A 16476-nucleotide genomic window follows, 5' to 3' on the forward strand; every position below is an offset into this window, starting at 1 on the left:
CAGGAGAAAAGATGATGACTGACCATTGGATCAAGCTGAATTAGGTGTTGGATCAAAGTTCTGTAATCAGGTGAGGACCTAAGAATTGTTGAAGCTCTGAAATGAGAGGGACCCAACTGGAAAGACAAAGACAGCTGTTAGTAGTAGTAGCCATTGTAATGCCAAAGGCTAAGCTGTGATCAAGGGAGAAAATAGAGGAAAACAGATTCGGAAACTGAAAAGCCAGGCAACACAATAAGTTTAGTGGCCAGACATATGTCATACATAGACCTACCTACTCCAAATTTCAGCAGCCACTGTGGTAAACATTCTATGTGAGCTCAAATTCTCTGTGGCAATGTCCCAAATGACAATGATAATTCTTTCTGCTTTGAATTCAGGCTCTTCTCCAAAGGTCCAGGATCACACAAATGTCACAGGCAAGCTCAGCAAAGCCTGAGGAAGCAAATGTTTCCAAGACTAACTCTAATTGTAGGGTAAGAAACCAGTGGATAGTACCCTAACCTATAGTCTTCTGGTATATAATCTTCTGGTATATAGCTATATATGTGGTATATATGCGAAGGTGAGATAACTGATAAATAGGTGTTTTGTTGGTGATGAACTTACACAGTAACAGTAAGTAACTGTCTCCGTGTCCCTGCTTGAAGAATGCAGACCCTGCTTCTCTGATGCTCTCTGTGACCCAAGGGGACTTGCATCTCCAGCTCCTCTACTTTAAACAGGTCACATCCACACCTGAAACCATTCCTCAATGGGCGTGGTCACTATTACAGGTTCACAGGCAAGATGCCACTAAATAAATATGGGGTTCTCAGGGTGATTACCAGAGGACTCACTAGGTTTGATTCCTTTTGTTCATGGTAATGACGTTGACAGCACACCTCTAAGGATGTTAATTAACTCCTCCTTATTTGTTCCTGCCAACTCAGTTATCTCCCAAATTAGCCACTTATGTCCTGTCCTAACTCCTTGTCTCAAACACTGCCATAAAACAAAACACTTTACTGGGCTGGGAAGATAGCTCATTGGCTAAAAGCTTTTGTCATACAAGCCAGATGACCTGAGTTTAGATCCCTAGAACTGCTTTGCTGGGAAGATAGGTGACTCATTGGCTAAAACCTTTTGTCACACAAGTCTGGTTACCTAAGTTTGGATCTCTGGAACCCATATAGAAGTTGGACATGATAATACATAGCTGTGATTCTAGTGTCCTACCGAAAAATGGGAAGCAGACAGGCAAATTCCTTGGAGCTCAAGGGCCAGCTAGCCTCAAGGATGAAGCATAGTAGCAAAACAAGAAAGACCCTGCCTCAAGCAAGGTGGAAAGAGAGGATGGACTCTCAAACTTGGTTATCCTCGGACCTGCACATAAGCCCCATGGCACATATGTGCCTACAATTAATCACAGACATACACACCCCAGGAAAATAATCTTTATTGAAATATTAGCATTCTAATGACCCACTGCACACATAGTGAAATCATTTAAAACTATGACATGGAGTTTGTTGGAGACAATGATATTGGTGTCAGCACCTCATTCCATCAAGGAATAAAGGCATATGACCTAGAAGGGTCTGCATATGACTGTGAAAATAGGAGCTAATGGATAGTTATTCCATTAACACAAGACTCACAGTGAAATTTTAAAAATTAGTTTTTTTGTTTTTGTTTTTTTAAGAGACGATGAGCCGGGCATTGGTGGCACATGCCTTTAATCCCAGCACTCGGGAGGCAGAGGCAGGCGGATCTCTGTGAGTTCGAGGCCAGCCTGGTCTCCAGAGCCAGTGCCAGGATAGGCTTCAAAGCTACACAGAGAAACCCTGTCTCAAAAAAAAAAAAAAAAAAAAAAAGGAGAGAGAAACAATGATGAACATTGAGCTGGGTGTGGTGGCACATTCCTATAATCTTAGCACTTGGGAAGCTGAAGCAGAAGGATTCTAGGGTTGAGGCCAGCTTGTGCTACATAGAAAAACTCTGTCCCACAACAAAATGGTTTTTTGTTTTGTTTTTGTTTTTAACAGTAGAGGGAACAATAATGTGGCCTGTACATGGCAGCAAAAATGAAAGAAGTTCCAGGAGCAACTCCACGCATGCCTGGGACCACATGGACCGTTTGTAAGAGAGATGCTGATAGAACAGTAACTTGGAGGTAACCAGGCTTCACTTAAAAACTTGCAAGAGTCTGCAGATACAGGCCCTAGAAGGAGGAGAAAGGATGATAGTATTGGAAGGGAGATTATTGTGAACCAAATGGTGACCAGCATTTCAGCATTGCAGTTCACACTTCTCCAACACCTTTTTACTTTCATTTTTAATGATTCTCAATAGTAATACCTTTTCCTTTGGGAAATTTTGTGCAGCCTTTGGTAAGGATAAAAATGTGTACAATGGTACCTTCTCTAAACAAAATAATTCTTTGGAAAATAAATCCCAGCCACCAAAAAACCAGGAATTCCGTTGTGTCCTCCTAATAACACCAAGAAGAGGAAAGTCAGAGATTTACTAGACATGCCTGATCCAAAGGATGAAATGCCGACAATTCAGACGTCCAGAGCCTGAGGCCATTGAGGGCAAAAGTTCAGTTATTAAGTATAGAGAAATCAGAATGGTATAGTATAATGGGAAAAGAGTAATACATCAGGACCTTCCCTTTTGGGAGTATTAAGAGGGGAACAGGCACAGAGAGAGAGAGAGAGGGAGGGAGGGAGGGAGGGAAGGAGGGAAGGAGAGAAAGAGAGACAGAGAGAGAGACAGAGAGAGAGAGACAGAGAGACAGAGAGACAGAGAGAAAGAGAGAAACGTGTTGAGGCCCAAAAATATCAATTATGATATTTTGGGTGCAAACGTCAGCTCAATTACAGGAGTTCTTTTAGATGTAGGCAGGTTACCTCCAGATGGCCTGACCAAGGTGGAGAATGGTTACTAGTTTGTATAACAATAGACCTAGGCCCTGGGTGGGCCCACACCTATCCTGAGAGCTAGTGAAACATGCCTGCCACTGGAAGGCTGAGGCCCTTGTGGAATGTCTGAGGGCTTGTATATGTGCCTAGGGACTGGTGAGAGACTGGTGAGGACGTGCAGTTCTAAGACTGTTTCTGGGATTAAAGAAAATATTTGATATCAGCTTTATACATGATAATACATGTCTTCTGCTGTCACCCCCACTGTTGGATAGCTATTTAAGAGGATGCTTGAATAAACTGTGGACTCCACCATGATTGAGAGCGTGAGATGACAATCCACACTCCCTCACTCAGGGATGGACCTGGGGCTGTTCTGCTGGTTCCGATTGCAGCCCCAAAGACATCAGTCCAGAATAGATGGCCTCTGTAGCATGGGACTGATACAGGCCGGACCCCGAAGAAACAGGGTAGTGGTGGTGAAGGGACCAGCTCCCCATTTCAGCAGCTGTGACAGTATAACATGTGTTTGCCTGACCTTGCCTTGGTCACTAGGAGGTCAGATGCCTGCCTCGTGGCAAGGAACCAATCAGAAGTTAGCTGTTGGTAATATGCTTTACGGCTCAGGGTGTGCTTTATGGATAAGTGCACAGCAATGACATGCAGAGCATAGCAACCGCCCTGGGAGGGCCTATGGACCACAACAACCAGTTGGCCAATCAACACAGGGCAAGCTCTCCAAGCCTGGAGGCACACCAATCCTGAGCCTGTGTGTGCCCCTAGACACTACCCTTTTGCTGCCCTATAAGATCTCTATGCCGTGGTTTCTCCAGGTTTCTCCTAGCCATCCGCCATGGTGGATGGATGAAAGTCCTGAGCTAACATGGGGTTAGCTCATTGAACAACTGCAATAAAACCGTTTGCTGTTTGCATCAAGTTTTCGTCTCAGCCGAGGTCCTGGGCTGAGATCCTAGGGGCCTGTGCCTCCGGGGGAGTCTTTTGAAGGGATCAGCTCCCCATTTCAGCAGTCATAACAGCCTAGCACCTGCTTGCATAACCTTGCCTTGGTCACTAGGAGGTCAGATGCCTGCCTCGTGGCAAGGAACCAATCAGAAGTCAGCTTGTGGTACTATGCTTTACGGCTCTGGGTGTGCTTTACTGGGTGTGCTTTACTGGCAAGTGCACAGCAATGACTCGCAGAGCATAGCAACCTCCCTGGGAGGGCCTATGGGCCATAACAACCAGTTGGCCAATCAACGCAGGGCAAACCCTCCAAGCCTGGAGGCACATCAATCCTGAGCCTGTACGTACTCCTGAAAGACCCCCGAAGAGGTACTTTCGTAGAAGGAAACCCGCACCCAGGAATCAGCGAGACCACGAACTTGGATGCAAAACCGCAAGAGGCTTTATTGGAGATATGGGTACCCGGGCGACTTAACTTCTGTGATGCCAAGCGCCCCAAGCCAAGGGAAAGGGGTCCTTATATAGGGAAAAAGGCGCAAGCTAGGAGCAGGGATTCTATTGGATAATTCTAATGAGGCATTGTACAGAGCTATTCCCATTGGTCAATGTAAATGAGGCGCTATACAGGGTTATTCAAATGAGGTGAAACACAGAGTCTTTCAAATGAGGCGAAATACAGAATCATTTCTATTGGATGGTTCAAATGAGACACAGAGCCATTCCAGATCAGCATATTCTCAAGGTCTGGTGTCTGGTACAACAGACTCAATTCCCCCCCCTCCGCTTCCTGATGGCTGACCTTGGGGGCAGAGACCTTGGGACGGAGTGTTTCTCATCGGGCGGGGGCTCAGGGGCAGGGCTCCAGGCCGGCTCACTTGGTGTTTGTTCTCGTGCCGGCCCACCTGGTGCTCGCCCTCGTGCCGGCCCACCTGGTGCTCGTTCTCGGGCCGGGCGTGCGGGTGGTGGCGGGAGAAGTGGAGGCCGCCGGGGGTGGGGATCAGGGAAGCCGCCGACAGGAGGAGGAGGAGACAAACTTGAGAAAGAAAGGGCTAAGGGGCAGGGGTCTTTCACTCCTAGACACTCCCTTTACCATGCCCTATAAGATCTCTATGCCATGGCTTCGCCTCGTCTTTCCTAGCCATCCGCCATGGTGGGTGGATGAAAGGCCTGAGCTAACATGGGGTTAGCTTGTTAAACAACTGCAATAAAGCCTCGTGCTGTTTGCATCAAGCTTTTGACTCTGCCTGGTGATTGGGGTGGCCTCTGTACTGGACCGAGATCCTGGGGACTTGATTCTCTGGGGGTCTTTCACTTTCATTGGCACATGCCTTTAATCCCAGCACTATGGAGGCAGAGGCAGGTGGATCTCCATGAGTTCAAGGCCAGTCTTGTTCAAAGCTACAGCGAAACCCTGTCTCAGGAAAAAAAAAAGGGGGGGGGAACAAGCCTATATAGTAAGACTAGGAAATTGTAGTATAGTTTCTGCTCCCCAGAAGTAGTCCTTTCCCCAAGGTCAGGCATTTGGATAAGGGTTTCCATTCCTTGGGCAGCTTGAGGAAAGTTCCTGCTTGCTAAAGCACACAAGAGGAATTGATGGACCTTTCATTAATTTATGACTGGTGCCTATTGTCAAGGTCAAGGTTAGCTTCCTCAATCCCTGATTTCAAGACACACCCCAGTTCACACACCCTTTTTCTCCCACTTAATCCTGTGTGCAATAAAAGGTAGCCTTTTCAATTAAACATTGCTGTCAGACATTGTGACTCATCCTCAGATCATGGTGCCCCCCCCAACTCCATACATCTTTGGGACACGAACCCCCCCACCTGAAGCAAGTCTCCAGCAGTTTCAAACTGTCTGAATGAGGTGTGTACTAAGGGTAACCTCATCTCCTTTGGAGTGTGACATAAGACTATGGACATTACAAGTTTGGCATTTCACCTGACCCTTGCTAAAAGATGATCAGGGCCCAGGTACAGCATAGGCTGTTGTGACCTAATTCTGAACCCCCAAATCACCAAGAGACCCAATCCGATGCAAAAGCAAAGAGTCTTTTATTATTAACGAGTTAACTGCATTAACTCAGCCCCTCATCCATCCAGCACGGCAGCTGGCATGAGAAGTACCCAGAGAAACTGAGGTGGGGGTAACTTATTGGGCAGCATAAGGGGAGTGTCTAGGGGAACAAAAACATCTCAGGACTGATGCGCTTCCGGGCTTGGGCAACCTGTCCTGTGCTGATTGATTAACTGGTTGCTATGGCCTATAAGACCTCCCAGTTGCTATGCTCTGTACGTCACTGTTACACCACTTTTACCAGAAAGCACATCAGGTAACTTATGATTGGTTCCTTGCCATGTAGAGTGTATCTGATCTAGGGCAGCTCCTGCAAGGTCAGAAGGCTGAAAACTAACCACATGTGCTGAGTCAAGAGGCCTTTGTCTTGCTAGATCTCTTATGTAGCTGGTCATGGCTGCTAAAGCAGGGGGCTGGGTGAGGGTAGGTCTTCTTAAAGTAACTGTCGAATAGTCATCAATTCTTTCAATGTTCTTCATGAACTACTGTCTGTGATGATATATTATTTTGATTTATTAAAGCTTTCCTGAGGAATCAGAAAGCAAAGTCAGCCTCAAACTATAGAGATCAGGCAGTGGTGATATGCACCTTTAATCCCAGCAGCCAGAAGCTAGGAGGTGGTGGTACATACCTTTATGTCCCGCGCTATCGTCTCGCCAGCAAGAACCACACAGGACATTCGGATCCTTCTGCAGTAAAGCTTTAATACGTCTTGAGAGGAGAGCATAAGCTTACCAGAGCGGAGACCCCGAGCCAAGAATCCCGTCCCCTAATAAAGGCTGGCAGCCGCCGCCTGGGACGTGTTACCCTATGATTGGCTTCAGCTCTTCAGGCCATATGACGCCACGGAATAGGCAGAGATCAAGGAATGGAAGATTACCCAGCGCCTGCACAATAATCTTATTTACATTCAGTGCCTGCAGGCGCCATCATTGTAATGGAGAATGCAGGGACGGCTCCCTACACCTTTAATCCTAGGACTCAGGATTAAGAGGTAGTTGGATCTCTATAGTCCAAGGCCACCCAGATCTACACAAGTTGATCCAGTCCTAAAGAGAAAGCTCACACAAAGATGATCTCAGCACCTGGGATCACACACCTTTAATCCCAGCATTAGGGAGGTAGTTAATACAGGAGCAAGGTCTCAGTATGTGGCATTCATTCTCCAGCCACATTGAGGATAGGAAGACATAGAAGTCTCAGGATTCTCCAGCTATGCTGAGGAGAGGTTATAGCCTGAGGTTTGGGGGAGTCAGGATCACCTTTCAGTCTGAGGTAGAGTGAGAGCTACTGCCCACAGCTTTGCTTTTCTGATCTTCAGCTTGAAGTTTTAACCCCAATATCTATCTCTGGGTCATTTATTTTTCGTGCAACAACTCTCAACCAAGACCAAAGCTTATCCTTCAGCTGTGTTTTCTAAGCAAGTATGGATTAAATAATACTATTTATAAGGTAGGAAGCAATCATCAAATGCTGAAATGTCTAAAAGTTCCAAATATTCCAAAAACAGATGCCAGAGTATCACACCTTGAAAAACCAGTGACCACTGTATATTTTTTGGAATAAACACATTTCACCTGTGTTGTTCTTTTGCTGCAGCCACGGGCAAGGAAACATGAACCACGAGTCAACAAACCCACATGGAGTTTATTGAAGAGAAAGGGAAGAAGAGAAGGGGGGTGTTGGCCAACTGGGAGCAGAGAAAAAGAAGCGAAGAGGGGCAGAGAAGGGAGAGCAAGAGGGGGGGGAGAGGAAGGGGAGGAAAGGGGAGAGAGGGGGGAGGAGGGAGATGAAGGGAGAGAGCGAGAGCACATGGAGGTGCTCACTTAAAAAGGGAAGTTTGCATATTCGTACTAAGTCCTTAGGCAGCCTCGAAGCCCGAAACGAGTGATGTAGCCATGATGTAGCCGCGAAACACAGGGCCCTTTGAGGTGCCTAAGTATCTGCCTGAATGCTGAATGCATGTTCCACCCATTGTCAGGGGGCGGGGTCAGCATAATGCAGGGTTCCAACAACCTGACCTTTTGTGTTAATGGACTCAACATAGTGTGGGTGATTAACATAATCGGGGCTCCAATTTGTGACTGAATGCTTTATTCTGCCTGAAGGATGACTTCAGGAGAAAAATGATAGATTTTTATACCCCGATGTTAAGTCTCTCCACCTATGCAATAAACCAGTTAAGCCAAATTAAAGCCCTGATCTATTTATTTATTTATTTATTTATTTATTTATTTGTTTATTTAGGGTTTTTTTTGAGACAGGGTTTCTCTGTAGGTTTAGAGATTGTCCTGGAACTCTCTTTGAAGACCAGGCTGGCCTCAAACTCACAGAGATCTGCCCGTCTCTGCCTCCAGAGTGCTGGGATTAAAAGTGTGTGCCACCAAAGCCCGTTGCAAAATTTGAGCTTTCTTTTTAGAAACTCTGTAACCTAACTGGGCTAGAGATTCCAAAAGGCCTCTGGTGGCTCTCAAACAGCCTTTTCATCTTTAGCAGCCAACAATAAATCATCTACATATTGAAGTTAGGGTACCTCAGGGTAATTACTACAGAAGAGACTTAGTCTTCCTTGAGTGCTTCATCCAAGATGGTGGGAGAGTTTTTGAACCCTAGAGGCAGTCTGGTCCAGGTTAGGTTGTCCTGATATCTCAGTTCAGAGTCAGCCCATTCAAATGAGAAGATGGACTGACTTAATTTTGACAGAGGGATGGAGAAGAATGCATCTTTTAAGCCCAATTCAGTATAAACTTTATGCTCTGATGGTAATAAACTGAGCAAACCGTAGGGATTTGAACAGTTGTGTAAATGGATTGTACCCTCTTGTTCACTTCCCTTTAGTCTTGTACTGATGTATATAGTCTCAAGTTCCAGGCTTGTGGACAAGCAACAAGGGGGTATTCCAGGCTGACTGACAAGAAATAAGTATGGGGATTTGAGAGATTGCTCAGAGGTTAAAAGCAATGGTTGCTCTTCTAGAGGACCTGGGTTCAATTCCCTGCACCCACATGGCAGCTCACAATTGTCTGTAACTCTTGTTCCAGGGGATCTGATACATTCACACATAAATGTATGCACATAAAATAAAGTTAAGTTATTTTTAAAAAGGGAGTAAGTATGCTTGCTTCAAGGAGGCACCTAATGTGAATCTTAATCCTTTCCAAGCCTCTGAACTGCTTGATTCAAATGGGCACTGCCCTAGATGTTAGATGCACTATGATGGTGGCACATGGTTTGCCAAGCCAAGAGGATTGTCCTTGCCCAAACTGTAGGGATTTCCTGTGAAGGGACCAGCTCCCCATTTCGGCAGTCATGACAGTAACACGTGCTCTATGACCTTGTCTTAGTCACTAGAGGTTAGGTGCCTGCCTCGTGACAAGGAACCAATCAGAAGTTAGCTGGTGGCGCTATGCTTACGACCCTGGGTGTACTTTACAGACAAGCGCACAGCAATGACACACAGAGCATAGCAACCACCCTGGGAGGGCCTATGGGCCATAACAACCAGTTGGCCAATCAACACAGGGCAAGCCCTCCAAGCCTGGAGGCACACCAATCCTGAGCCTGTGCATACCCCTAGACACTCCCCTTATGCTGCCCTATAAAGATCTGTACACAGCAGGTTCGAGCTGTCTTTTGCAAGGCATCTGCCATGGCGGGTGGGTGAAAGACCCGAGCTAACATGGGGTTAGCTTGTTAAAAAACAATAAAGCCTCATGCAGTTTGCAGCAAGCTCTCGAATCTGCCTGGTGATTGGGGTGACCACAGTCGTGGCCTGGGACCCCGATATCTGAGTTTTCCGGGGGTCTAACACCTGGATCAGCAACTTTTTTCATTCCCCTTCCAGGGAATGGGCTGGATTTTGTAGGAGCAGATATCCCTCACTTTATTGGGCAGGTTATAGTTAAAGTCTGAGCAGGGCCTCCCAGTTGCAACCTAGGAGAGTCTTCTGTGAATGACATGGCTGCCTGGAGCTTGTTCAAGAGGTCCTACCCTAATGTGAGAATTACCAATGCAGAGTCAGGTAAAGATATTAGGGTATGCATTAGGGAGATGCCTTACTTACAGAGCAGCCTAGCCAGCTGGCAGGGCACGGAATAAGTAGAGCAAGCCGATGATGAAAAGGAAGAAGGGGCTCCCACATGCTCACCCCTCACTCTTAAACCTTCCCCATATCACCCTGATCATGCCCTCACAGTGTCCCCTACACTACCCCAGTGAAAGACCCGCTCGAAATGCCCCTGAGCCCCCTGCCCCGAAGCTGCCGGAGCCTCCCAAGCCTTCACCCCGGCAGGGCTCGCGCCCCCGGCCCGCCCCGCCTGGCACCGCGCCTCGGGGCTGGGGCCGAGCAACGAGCACCAGGTGGGCAGGCCCGAGAACGAGCACCGGGTGGGCCGGCACGAGGGCGAGCACCAGGTGGGTCGGCACGAGAACAAACACCGAGTGAGCCGGCCTGGAGCCCTGCCCCTGAGCCCCCGCCCGAAGAGAAACACTCCGTCCCAAGGTCTCCGCCCCCAAGGTCAGCCATCAGGAAGGGGGGGGGAATTGAGTCTGTTGTACCAGACACCAGACCTTGAGAATATGCTGATCTGGAATGGCTCTGTGTCTTATTTGAACCATCCAATAGAAATGATTCTGTATTTCGCCTCATTTGAAAGACTCTGTGTTTCACCTCATTTGAATAACTCTGTACTTTGCCTCATTTGAATAACCCTGTATAGTGCCTCATATACATTGACCAATGGGAATAGCTCTGTACAATGCCTCATTAGAATTATCCAATAGAATCCCTGCTCCTAGCTTGCGCCTTTTTCCCTATATAAGGACCCCTTTCCCTTGGCTCGGGGCGCTTAGCCACACAGAAGCTAAGTCGCCCCGGGTACCCGCGTCTCCAATAAAGCCTCTTGTTTTTACATCCAGTTCGTGGCCTCGCTGATTCCTGGGTGTGGGTCTCCCTCTACGAAAGTACCTCTTCGGGGGTCTTTCATTTGGGGGCTCGTCCGGGATAGAGACCCCCACTCAGGGACCACCGACCCACGTTTGGGAGGTAAGTGTTGTGCGGATCCGCTGTTTTGTCTTGTCTGGTCTGAGTCCGTCTTGTGAATTGCACTTGCGTTTGTAGTATACAGCTGTGTACATTTGTATTTGGCGGCTCCGAGAGGAACTGACGAGTTCGGACTCCCGACCGCGGCTCCAGGAGACGTCCTGGTAGCGTTTGTAGCCCTCGGCGTGAGGGATTTGTAGGGATTTGTACTTTGGAGCCCTCGGCGTGAGGGATTTGTACTTTGAACCTAGATCTATGACTGGACATCTTCCCAGTCTCTTTGGAGAAAGCCCTCGGCTTGAGGGATTTGCAATCTTTACTGGGGACGAAGAAGGAGGGCCCCCTTCTTCGACCGACCCCCTCTCAATTCTTCCTTTCGACTCTCTGTCGAAACCGCGCTGCGAAAACCTGTTCTGTGTTCTGTGTTGTTTGGCCTTTGTTTTGTAATTGATGTGCATAAACGCAAATGAATTACTCTTTGTTCCTCAGCTCGAGCGTATAAACTTATCTGGCCTGATCCGGACATCTAAACGGCCTTAAAGTTATTAAGAACTGTAAAAAGGACTTTGATAAAATTTTGATGTTAACTGAGAAATGAAAAAAAAATGTAGGAGACTTAAATAATAAAGAGGGAAAGGAAAAAAGAAACTTGTCTAAGAATGTCTAAGAGAGTCAGAGAAATGAACTAAAAGGTTATAGAGAGTTAAAGCAAGCGGTAAAAGTTACAGAGGGTTAAAGCAAGTTATTGGAGGTCACAGAAAGTTACAGAGGGTTAAAGCAAGTTGTAGAAGGTCAGAGGAAAGTTATAAAAGGTCAGAGGAAAGTTATAGAAGGTCAGAGGAAAGTTGTCAAAGGTCAGAGAAAAGGTTGTTACAAGTCACAGAAAAACCCTGCCTAAGAAGTTAAGCTACTGTTTAAGGAATCCTGGCACTTAGATGTGCCTGCCCTGGCCTTGCATCACCTGTACCTCTCTAGAGCAGGTGCTAATTATTTACAGAAATAAGACCTTACCTAGCCACCTGTAGATACTTAATGTATGCTTAAGGCAAGTAATTAAAACAGACAAACAGACCTCTAATGCTTCAGAGATCTTCAGAATATGGCATTTAAATTGTTATAATGTCAGACAGACTGCCAGATCCTGACAATGACCCAAAATCTCCAAAGAAGATTACAGGCACCTCGGTTCCCGCACCTGGACCAGTGAGCGAGATGCTCAGATGTGAAACCTGCTGCCTGCCAGAACCTGGCCGAGACTGCGAGACTGTGGACAAAGCTGCTGGACACTGGAAAATTGATTGTACCCCTTTGCCTAGACAAAACAAGGTCAGTCTTTTCCATGTCCCTCTTCCACAGAGAGAAAATAAAACCTCTCACAATATAGGCCTGGCGAAGATTGCTGTTCTTTGAGACACCTGCCTCCAATGATAATGGAGAAACTTGGATTTGGCTAACTGTATATGGACCTACTTCTAACTGGCTTCTGTCACTTTTTAGTAGATTTGGATAAAATATACCCTTCTCAGATCTCTGAAATATTACTGGTTGTCAGCTTGATAGCATCAGACAGTCAGATCCACTATAGACTAGTCAGTATGTTAGCTGATAAAGTAATGACTATCTACTGTTCAGACACAAGCTCAAAGTTTTTAAGTTTATTTTGATTGTCATCTAAGTACAAACTTAAAGGGCTTTTCATCAGGCCAAAGGCACCTCTATCCAATCCATACCCGGCTCTCTGGACAGAGGAGAAATGTACATGCTTATAGCCCAAATCTGTAGTTCTTGCTAGGACTCAAAGTTATAAATATGTTCTTGCTGTTTGAACAGATATCCAGATATCTGCTTTTTCTGCACTGTGGGCTTCAATAAATAAGTTTTAACCTCTGTTCACAGTTTAAATATGTCTTAAACAGGTTTCTGCTTCTGACAGACATCTGAATATCAGTTGCGGACTACAGGCTGTTCTAAGTAGACTGCGAGCCCTGGACTTGCTATGGATGTGAACCAGTCTGCTGATATGGACACCCCCTATCTCTGCAACAGTGTCTGCTAACCAGAAGCCCCTGATGGATTCCCCATTGCCTAAATTCCTTTTTGCTTTTGACTAGCATTTCAACCTTCTGGGGTCCCTAACTTCGTCCCAAAGTCAGCAGGAAGCAGTTTGGAAAGAAATTTCGCCGTCCATTTTCCCTGGTTAGAATGCTAAGTCAAAAGGAACTCCCTTGCATGGGGATGCGAAACGACAGGGGATGCTCACTGGAAGCCTTCATCCTCATGGGACAAGATTCAGGTAACCAGAGGATGGCAAAAGGGCTCCACCGGTACCACCTCTATGCCTCTCCTTATTTCCTTTACAGCATATTAGGGAAATCAACCCGATATAAGAGGGAGCCAATATCCTTTACCGTGGCCCTATTATTAGGAGGGATAACAGTGGGGGGCATAGCAGCCGGCATAGGGAATTAATCATTTCAAACTTCTACAGCAAGCCATGCACACAGATATCCAGGTCCTAAAAGAGTCAGTCAATGCACTCGAGAAATCCTTAACATCACTCTCTGAGGTAGTCCTATAACAGACCATACAGGAATAGTTAGAGGCAGCATGGCCAAGCTTAGAGAAAGACCTAACCAGAGACCTCTGAATGGAAGATTCCATTCAGTTACAAGAGAAATGGGGGAATGAAAGACCCGCTCGAAATGCCCCTGAGCCCCCTGCCCCGAAGCTGCCGGAGCCTCCCAAGCCTTCACCCCGGCAGGGCTCGCGCCCCCGGCCCGCCCCGCCTGGCACCGCGCCTCGGGGCTGGGGCCGAGCAACGAGCACCAGGTGGGCAGGCCCGAGAACGAGCACCGGGTGGGCCGGCACGAGGGCGAGCACCAGGTGGGTCGGCACGAGAACAAACACCGAGTGAGCCGGCCTGGAGCCCTGCCCCTGAGCCCCCGCCCGAAGAGAAACACTCCGTCCCAAGGTCTCCGCCCCCAAGGTCAGCCATCAGGAAGGGGGGGGGAATTGAGTCTGTTGTACCAGACACCAGACCTTGAGAATATGCTGATCTGGAATGGCTCTGTGTCTTATTTGAACCATCCAATAGAAATGATTCTGTATTTCGCCTCATTTGAAAGACTCTGTGTTTCACCTCATTTGAATAACTCTGTACTTTGCCTCATTTGAATAACCCTGTATAGCGCCTCATATACATTGACCAATGGGAATAGCTCTGTACAATGCCTCATTAGAATTATCCAATAGAATCCCTGCTCCTAGCTTGCGCCTTTTTCCCTATATAAGGACCCCTTTCCCTTGGCTCGGGGCGCTTAGCCACACAGAAGCTAAGTCGCCCCGGGTACCCGCGTCTCCAATAAAGCCTCTTGTTTTTACATCCAGTTCGTGGCCTCGCTGATTCCTGGGTGTGGGTCTCCCTCTACGAAAGTACCTCTTCGGGGGTCTTTCATAGTAAAGGTAGGAGCATTCAGGAATGACAATAAAAGAATGAGTTGTAGTTCTTTGTCCTAGGTTAACAGTTCAGGCAGTGGTCAATTTGCATTCTTTGACATCCACTGTTGGCCTCTGTACTTCCATTGTTTGGTAAGAGGTCCCAGGGGCTCCTGTAATACCAGATGAGTAGCCCCTGTGTCCACCAGAAATTTTACAGGTTGACCCCCTATGGTGAAGGTTACCATAGGCTCCTGGGGTCCTGGTTCAAAGGATCCCCAGCCTCACTAATCCTCCACATCTAGGATTGGCTTGGGTTTGGGGAGGATCTACCTGTTTTGAATATTGGGCCCCAGGTTCTGGCTGTCAGCAGTGGTGGTGCCAGGAAACTCTGGCCCACCATTGTATTGTTAATTAACACCAGGCTGTAACTGTTTACCTGGCCTGTGGGTAATATGCCTCTTATTTGTATCTGTATGTGCCTAAGCATCTGAATAAGCCCTCATCTGGGCAGAGGTGCTGGTGGTATGGGAGTAACTTAGGACACAGAAGGTTAGGAGCGGTGTGGGCGAGCGGAGAGAGAGAACAAAGGAGAAATGGTTGCCTCGTGGTACTAGCAGGATGGTTAAGAGACACCAGAAAAGATGGTTAATAAACAAATGACTATAGTGCCGAAACATGGAACTGAGAGCTCTCTAAAGATGACAAGATGCCTGTGTTTGGTCTTTATCGTCGTTGCGTTCCTAGAAGCTTCCAAGTTCACACACCCCCACTCAGGTAGAACCTCATGGCTGTCGTGGGTTAAAGCTGAGACAAGCCGGGCCACGACAGACTTTCATTTTTCCAATGACCCATTTCATTGCCATAGACGTATTTGGCCTATCTCTAATAGTCCTGACTTGTTCTTTCCTGAAAACCTGTCCATCTTTTGTATCTTTTTAACACATGCTAGGGACTTGACTGGCTCTGCCACTGTTTTTTTTTTTTTTTTTTTTTTTTTAAGGCACTTTATCAGAAGACCAGGGAGAAAGGGGGGGGATAAATAATGGAAATTTTTTTTTTTCGAGACAGGGTTTCTCTGTGGCTTTGGAGGCTGTCCTGGAACTAGCTCTTGTAGACCAGGCTGGTCTCGAACTCACAGAGATTCGCCTGCCTCTGCCTCCCGAGTGCTGGGATTAAAGGCGTAGGCCACCACCGCCCGGCTAATAAGGGAAATTTTTATTGATTTGGGAGCATTTTCAGGAATATTAGATTTAATACTCTGGCAAGAATCCCAGGAGATAGTGCCAACTTTTCCGCAGGATGGAAGGCAGAAAATGCTGTCCACATTAACTGCAGTTGGAATGCTAGAACTGCCATGACAGCAGAAAAAAGGCTTAACAGGCCCAGAAAATTGAGCATGCTAAATGGATGTGCTATGCAGAGGGAGAGGCTCTCCAGTACCATGTACTACAGTAAGGGCAGTGAAGAGCATCCCAGTCAAAGGGGCATTTGTATTTCTCTCCAGGGTCACTGTAGCTCTCCTTTGAAGGCCACGGTTGGTGATAGGAGAGGTCATTACAAAGGCTTCCTGATAGGAATGGCCACAGTGAGGTGTGCTATTAATAGACTCTGTGACATCACTTAGTGACCATATGGTTACAGTTTAATGTATGTCAAGTTCAGAGGGAAGCCAGGTGCGACTGTTTTGCAGCTTCAAAGAATGAGTGATTAGACATGGTATCTGTGATGGCTAGCATTTAAAATTGAAGATTACTTGAAAGGACTCTAGCCAGCCCAAGCATGGCAAACATAGCTCTGACATGTCTTTTGCCTTCTCCCCATTCTCTCTACCTTGTTAAAAACCATGATGGGGGATGTCCCTTTGTATGCTGTGAATATATATTTCTCTTATTGGTTGATGAATAAACCTGTTTCAGGCAATGGACAGGCAGGACTTAGCCAGGTGGGAAATCCAAACAGGGAGAGAGAATGGTAGGAGGCGGAGAAAAGGAGATACCATGTAGCTGCCGAGGAAGAAAGAGACCTGGGCATTCTTGGGTAAGCAGAGATCAC

General features: G+C 47.0%; 1 long non-coding RNA gene across 1 annotated transcript; it reads left to right on the plus strand.

Moving 5' to 3' along the window:
- Window positions 1-378: 378 nt before the first annotated feature.
- On the plus strand, window positions 379-7667 carry LOC103161056. The gene is made up of 3 exons (XR_003485197.2): window positions 379-476; window positions 2028-2155; window positions 7545-7667. It is a non-coding gene; the product is annotated as an uncharacterized LOC103161056 (long non-coding RNA).
- Window positions 7668-16476: the final 8809 nt, after the last annotated feature.

Source organism: Cricetulus griseus, chromosome 4 (genome assembly GCF_003668045.3).
Source record: "Cricetulus griseus strain 17A/GY chromosome 4, alternate assembly CriGri-PICRH-1.0, whole genome shotgun sequence".
NCBI lineage: Eukaryota > Metazoa > Chordata > Mammalia > Rodentia > Cricetidae > Cricetulus > Cricetulus griseus.